The sequence below is a fragment of the Schistocerca serialis genome, chromosome 1 (genome assembly GCF_023864345.2).
Source record: "Schistocerca serialis cubense isolate TAMUIC-IGC-003099 chromosome 1, iqSchSeri2.2, whole genome shotgun sequence".
NCBI lineage: Eukaryota > Metazoa > Arthropoda > Insecta > Orthoptera > Acrididae > Schistocerca > Schistocerca serialis.
In genome coordinates this window covers 376403557-376410987 of record NC_064638.1, presented here as the reverse complement: position 1 = coordinate 376410987, position 7431 = coordinate 376403557, and the positions used below count along the sequence as shown (strand labels likewise).

At 48.1% G+C, this 7431-nt stretch overlaps 1 pseudogene; it reads left to right on the top strand.

The window, feature by feature from the left end:
• The first annotated feature begins 379 nt into the window (after window positions 1-379).
• Window positions 380-497, top strand: LOC126419784 (5S ribosomal RNA; annotated as a pseudogene).
• The last annotated feature ends 6934 nt before the right edge of the window (window positions 498-7431 follow it).

Below are 7431 nucleotides of genomic sequence, written 5' to 3'. Positions count from 1 at the left end.
TTTTGTACTCTCGTACAGGTGAATTTCTGTCAGCAGAGAAGAATGTGGCATGCTGCTAAGTGTGGGTTGCCAGAAAGTGGCGTAGGGCTGTTGTACCAGCTGCAGGACGCACGATCTGGCTCAGTTGTGTGTCAGCAAAGACTTACGTGAGTACAGTTCATTCACGGTTGGGAGCAATATTCCGCAACTGGATACAGCAATCCCAGAGATGAAGTACGGAATGTCGATGGAGAGGATGTAGATGATGCGCCATAGAATTTCTGGAGAATGTTGTTTCTAGTTTTGATTTTGACAGCTGGTCTTAATAAATGCTATCTGTAACGGAGCGTTATCAAGCACGACCTCTAGATATTTCGGATTTTTATTATGTCTGAGTGTGGGCAACGGCCTTGCCGCAGTGGTAACACCGGTTCCCGTCAGATCACCGAAGTTAAGCGCTGTCGGGCAGGGCTAGCACTTGAACGGGTGACCATCCAGTCGGCCGAGCGCTGTTGGCAAGCGGGGTGCACTCAGCCCTTGTGAGGAGCTACTTGAGAAGTAGCGGCTCTGGTGTCGTAAGCTGACATACGGCCGGGAGAGCGGTGTGCTGACCGCATGTTCCTCCATATAAGCAATCAGTGACCCCTGTTGCCTGAGGATGACACGGCGGCCGGTCGGTACCGTTGGGCGTTCCAAGCGCTGTTCGGACGGAGTTTAGTTTTTTATGTATGAGTAGCCTTCTCTCAAAGTATGCCGTGAGCTCTTTGTTGGAGAACTTACTGTTTTGGTGAAACGTTGAGGCTTCTGTCTGAGCGACACTTTTGTAACCACCATTTGCGGAAGCAGTCACCAATAAATTGGCACATCATTGCTCAATAAAGACTCGATAACTTCAAGATCTCTGTGCCTCACGTCCTCAGGTTTAGCTTTCTAGTTATTCTATTCGTTTCCCCAGGGTGGTTCTAAATGAGTAATAAAATACTGACAACCATAGAATCGTCGAAATCTCCTGGTAAATATTACATCACAAATCAGAACCTTTACGAGTATTTTTGTACAACTGAACCCCCCCCCCGCCCCCCCCCCCTCCTTTTCGTTCCTTTTTGGTACTTAATGCAAAAAAACTGGCTCAGAGAACTATGGGACTTAACTTCTGAGGTGATGAGTCCCCTAGAACTTAGAACTACTTAAACCTGACCAACCTAAGGCCATCACACACATCTATGCCCGAGGCGGGATTCGAGCCTGCGATCGTAGCGATCGCGCGGTTCCAGACTGTAGCGCCTAGAACCGCTCGGACACCCCGGCTACTTAATGCACCTGTGGATGAGAGAAGAGAGTTAAAATCCGGTTGTCTGATAAAATAAAAATTGACCTAGACGGTGTGTGTGTTTATACACATTTGGAAATGCTCAGTGTCCTGTGGACATTACGTCTTCATTAACGTTTCTCTATTCGTTTCTCGATTTCTGTCAAAATCGGTCACATTCGGGGACAGTCATCCCCGTCGAGAAGCTACCACTGATCTACTAATGTTGTTCTCGATCTATGAGGCTTACTCGTTTGACGAGAAGCGTGGAACACAAGTCATAACAAGGTCTTCAAAGAGCCTCAGTTGTGAGGTGGTACATAATTGTGTTCTGCGCCCAACACAGGCTGGCTTCAAACACGTTCTTGCCCGTTTGAGCGCGAGTGTGAGTGGTGTGTGAGAGGGGGGTGGAGGGGAGAGCGGCGGCACTAATGAGATTGCCGCTCGCTGATTGACCCGACAGCGCAGCGCGGTTGCTTGTGCTCACACTGTCTGCTGCGCCGTCACAACGCTGCAAAACTAGGCACTACGATTTTCACACCCACCACTACCGTCGTTCGAGAGGTACCTTTGAGGGCCCGTAATTAGTAAGTCATTTGGTAAGACAGTTCGGCTAAAACACAAAACAGGGTATCGAAACGTTATTTCTTCGAAGTCTAAATAGGTCAAGCGTTTTTTAGTTCGTTTCTCATTTTGCCCCACTTTAATTCTAGGACCATAGAAAAGATGAATGACATACACTCACAAAAAAAGTGACAACACAATATAATACTGTAGTATATAGACTACTGACCATTAAAATTGCTACACCAAGAAGAAATGAAAACGATAAACGGGTATTCTTTGGACAAATATATTATACTAGATCTGACGTGTGATTACATTTTCACGCAATTTGGGTGCATAGATCCTGAGAAATCAGTACCCAGAACCTCTGATCGCCATAACGGCCTTGATACGCCTGGACATTGAGTCAAACAGAGTTTGGATGGCGTGTACAGGTACAGCTGCCCATGCAGCTTCAACACGATACCACAGTTCATTAAGAGTATTGACTGGCGTATTGTGACGAGCCAGTTGCTCGGCCACAACTGACCAGACGTTTTCAATTCGTGAGAGATCTGGAGAATGTGCTGGCCGGGGCAACAGTCGAACTTTTTCTGTATCCAGAAAGGCCCGTACGGGTTCTGCAACATACGGTCGTGCATTATCCTGCTGAAATGTAGGGTTTCGCAGGGATCGAGCGAAGGGTAAAGCCACGGGTCGTAACACCTCTCAAATGTAACGTCCACTGTTCAAAGTACCGTCAATGTGAACAAGAGATGACCGAGACGTGTAACCAATGGCACCCCATACCATCACGCCGGGTGATACGCCAGTATGGCGATGACGAATACACGCTTCCAATGTTCACCGCGATGTCGCCAAACACGGATGCGACCATCACGATGCTGTAAACAGAACCTGGATTCATCCGAAAAAATTACTTTTGCCATTCGTGCACCCAGGTTCGTCGTTGAGTACACCATCGCAGGCGCTCCTGTCTGTGATGCAGCGTCAAGGGTGACCGCAGCCATGGTATCCGAGCTGATAGTCTGTGCTGCTGCAAACGTCCCCATCTGTTGACTCAGGGATCAAGACGTGGCTGCACGATCCGTTACAACCATGCGGATAAGATGCCTGTCATTTCGACTGCTAGTGATACCGGGCCGTTGGGATCCAGCACGGCGTTCCGTATTACCCTCCTGAACCCACCGATTCCATATTCTGCTAACAGTCATTGGATCTCGTCCAACGCGAACAGCAATGTCGCGATATGATGAACCTCAATCGCGATAGGCTACAATCCGACCTGTATCAAAGTCGGAAAGGTGATGGTACGCATTACTCCTCCTTACACGAGGCATCACATCAACGTTTCACCAGGCAACGCCGGTCAACTGCTGTTTGTGTATGAGAAATCGGTTGGAAACTTTCCTCATGCCAGCACGTTGTAGGTGTCGCCACCGGCGCCAACCTTGTGTGAATGCTCTGAAAAGCTAATCATTTGCATATCACAGCATCTTGTCCTGTCGGTTAAATTTCGCGTCTGTAGCACGTCATCTTCGTAGTGTAGCAACTTAATGGCCAGTAGTGTATAAATTTCGGGAATACATTTGTCTGAACAAGATGTTTCAATGATTAACATAGCAAAACCACAGCTTAATGTAAGTGCGAAATAAGCCACGGGGTCAGGGATTTTCTCTGCCTCGTGATGAGTGGGTGTTGTGTGACGTTCTTAGGTTAGTTAGGTTTAAGTAGTTCTAAGTTCTAGGGGACTGATGACCATAGATGTTAAGTCCCATAGTGCTCAGAGCCATTTGAACCATTTTGAAATAAGCCATCACAGTGTGAAACGCTGGTACATTAATAACCCGTGTAACCGCCAGAATGTTGAAAGCAAGCACGCAAACGGGCATGCATTGTGTTGTACAGGTGCCCGATGTCGGTTTGTGTGATGGAGTTCGTGCCTATTGCACTTGGTCGGTCAATACAGGAACGCTTAATGCTGTTTGTGGATGGCACTGAAGTTGACTTCCAATAATGTCCCATGTGTGCTCGATTGGAGATAGATCCGGTGACTGAGCAGGCCACGGCAACTTGTCAACACTCTGTAGAGCATGCTGGATTACAACAGCGGTATGTGGGCGAGCGATATTTTGTTGGAAAACAGCCACCTGGAATGCTGCTCGTGAATGGCAGCACAAGAGGTCGAATGACGACATTGACGAATAAATTTGCAGTGGGAGAAGCACGAGAGTGGTCCTGCCGTCATACGAAATCGCACACCATAACTCAAGATGTAGATCCAATGTGTGTAGCACGCTGACAGGTTGTTTGCAGGCCCTCAACTATTCTCCTTCTCACAAGCAAGACACACGGTCACGGCCATCACTGGCACCGACGCATAGCCATCTTTCATCAGAAAACACAATATATCTCCGCCCTGCTCTCCAATGAGCTTATGCTTGACACGCCTAAAGTCGCAAATGGCGGTGGTTTGGGGTCACTAGAATGCACGCTACAGGGTGTCTGGCTCGGAGGTGTCCTAGAAGTAGCCTATTTGTAACAGGTCGTTGAGTCATTTGCCTACTGCTGCTCAAATTGCTGCCGGAGATGCAGTACAATACGCAAGAGCCATACGCCGAACAAGACGATCTTTCCTCTCGGTAGTGCCACGTGGCGTCCAGACCCGTGGCTCTACCATTCATTCGATCCGTGCGAAACCCTACATTTCAGCAGGATAATGCACGACCGCATGTTGCAGGTCCTGTACGGGCCTTTCTGGATACAGAAAATATTCGACTGCTGCCGTGGCCAGCACATTCTCCAGATCTCTCACCAATTGAAAACTTCTGGTCAATGGTGGCCGAACAACTGGCTCGTCACAATACGCCGCTCACTACTCCTGATAAAATGTGGTATCGTGTTGAAGCTGCATGGGCAGCTGTACATGTACACGCCATCCAAGCTCTGTTTGACTCAATGCCCAGGCATATCAAGGCCGTTGCTACGGCCAGAGGTGGTTGTTCTGGGTACTGATTTGTCAGAATCTATGCATCCAAATTGCGGCAAAAGGTAATCACATGTCAGTTCTAGTATAATATATTTTTCCATTGAATACCCGTTTATCATCTGCATTTCTTCTTGGTGTAGCAATTTTAATGGCCAGTAGTGTAGGACTGCATGTTCACCGCTGTTACTAATTCCTCGTTAAAATAAGAGTAACGTACTTTGCCGAAATAACTAAACTGCTTTAACCAATATGGTGCACAGCGGGGTTGTAGATGGTTATAGCTAATAGCAGGCGTAGAGGGGCGTGGAGACCTTATCGCTTAAGTTCTTCCTGCCAAGACTGCTCCGTCTCTAATGACCCCGTAGTTACAGGTCGTTAAACCCTAATTTTCCTCTCTTGCTTCCTTCCTCCCAAGAGGTTTTCCAATATTCTCGTAGTATCTTACGCAGTGACATTATATGACGAAGATGGTGTTTGTATATGAAAGTCACTGCAAATATCTGATAAATAATTAAGCTTACTTTTGTAAGCACGTCTTCAGTATATTCCTTTTATCTCTCTACAATTGAGAGAGTTAATATTGATTCTTAAGGTGATTCCCATGCATTTTGCGATATCATTGTGATTAACAATTGCAATCCACGTAAACTGAAGACCTCTGAAAAAGAAATGTAATGGTTCGAACAAATGGCCATGTATGGTGACAACAGACCTGTTTAGTTAGAACCTCAGAGCGTGAGCAACAGTTTTTCAGAGACTAGGTACTGACATATTAATCCACGACGCGCGCTCTTTGTCGTAGTGCTAGAGGAAGTATCGGCGGAAGCGGCTGGGGCCCGCAGTTCAGGCCAGGTGCACGGCAGATGTACAAGTGGCGCAGGCTTTTACTTTTCACCTATGCAGCTTGGGACAGCGGGTTGTTTCATGGGTCCGCGGCAGGACCCTCGCCAAGCTGTGCCGCCATGACATGACTCTAGGCTGGCTTCCAGCCACAGAGAGCACCCTGGTGGCGGCTAGAGGCGCCTCGCGGAAAGCAGCCTTTGCAGGACCACATTCTGCTGCTCACGAAATTGGATGGCAGTGATTTAGCACAAACGAATGTTGTCACTGAAACGTTACACAAAAGCAGCCGAGAGATGTTTTGAATTAGAGAGCAAAGTTTCTGTTCCACCTTCATTGTCATGTTACCACAACGGCGTGGAGACTGCTGAGCCACCAGTATTCCGCCTCTTTTTTAATATAAATATTCATTTCACCTTGTGACTCCTTTCCCACCTGGATATCCACCCCCCCCCCCCCCCCCAAATTCTATAAGTCCCTCCAGCTCCTCAAGCACCATCCAGTCCACCTCGCCTTTCGTATACGCCTCCCATCTCCCACGCGGATGCTCTACGACCTGATTCCTTTTCCCCATCTGCTCCTTTCTCCTCGAATATATCCGCATCCTCTACAGCTCTCGCGGACTTGATCCCCCTCATCGGCTGGCTGTTCCTCTCCTCTCCAACCCCCGCCCTCTGCTGCGCCTTCACCATTGTGTTCCCCCTACCCTCCACCTCTACAACCTTCATCTCCTTTCCCAATGTGGCTTCCATCGACTCCCCCTCTCATCCTCCATTTATCCCTCCTATCAACTCTGATCCTCACCTCCCCCTCCCTTCCTCTGTCCTTTTCCCAGGCTCCCTCTCCCCCCCCCCTCCGACCCTGTTTCTTTTTTCCCTCTTCCCACACCTACACTCTCTTTGGCTCCCTTCTCTCCCCAGAGTCCTTTCGCATTCCCATCCTCTCCCTTTCCCCACTCCCTCTCGTGTCTGCCCTGCCCCCCCCCCCCCTTATGAGTCCTCTCCCTCTATGAGCTCCTCCCCCCTCTTAGATTTTCCTCTCCTCCCTCTTTTTTCCCCTCATCTGTCCAGGTCCCCCCCCCCCCAACTGCCCTTGATGCCCGAGGCAGAATTCGAACCTGCGACCGCAGCAGTCGCGCGGTTCCCGACTGAAGCGCCTAGAACCGCTCGGCCACCAGCGACCGGCGCCAACTTTTTAGTGGACTTTTTTAAGTGAGTGTTAAGTGTTGTGTGTCTTTTCCAAAGCGTTGCAAACAGAAATCATACTGTCGCTGGGTGTGATTTTTTATATCTCTTGCGAACATAAACAGGACTGTCGCTGTGTTTTTCTAATTGTGTGTTTACTGTTTTACCTGTCTGCTTCCTGTGTATTTTATTAGCATTGCCAACCCTTTGTTTTAGGTTTTAACTTTCACAATTTTCCACCATTTTACAATTTATCGCCTGTTTTTATTGTTTATGACTTTCAGCTTATGTTTTAAAAATTCTGTAGGCTGAAGAGCGGCGTACTACGCTGCTGCCAGCCAGCCCCCTTGGAGGGGGGGAATCGAAACTCAATAAAGGAAAAAAAAAAAAACATTGACTCCTCTTAGAAGATACAGTAAGGACAAAAGAAAAACCTACATTTGTAGCGTTCGTGGACTTCAGAGAAAACCGAGAGAGGTGGCAGTAGACTCGCATTCGGGAGGACGACGGTTCAAACCCACGTCCGGGTTTTTCCATGATATTCCTAAATCGTTTCAGGCAAA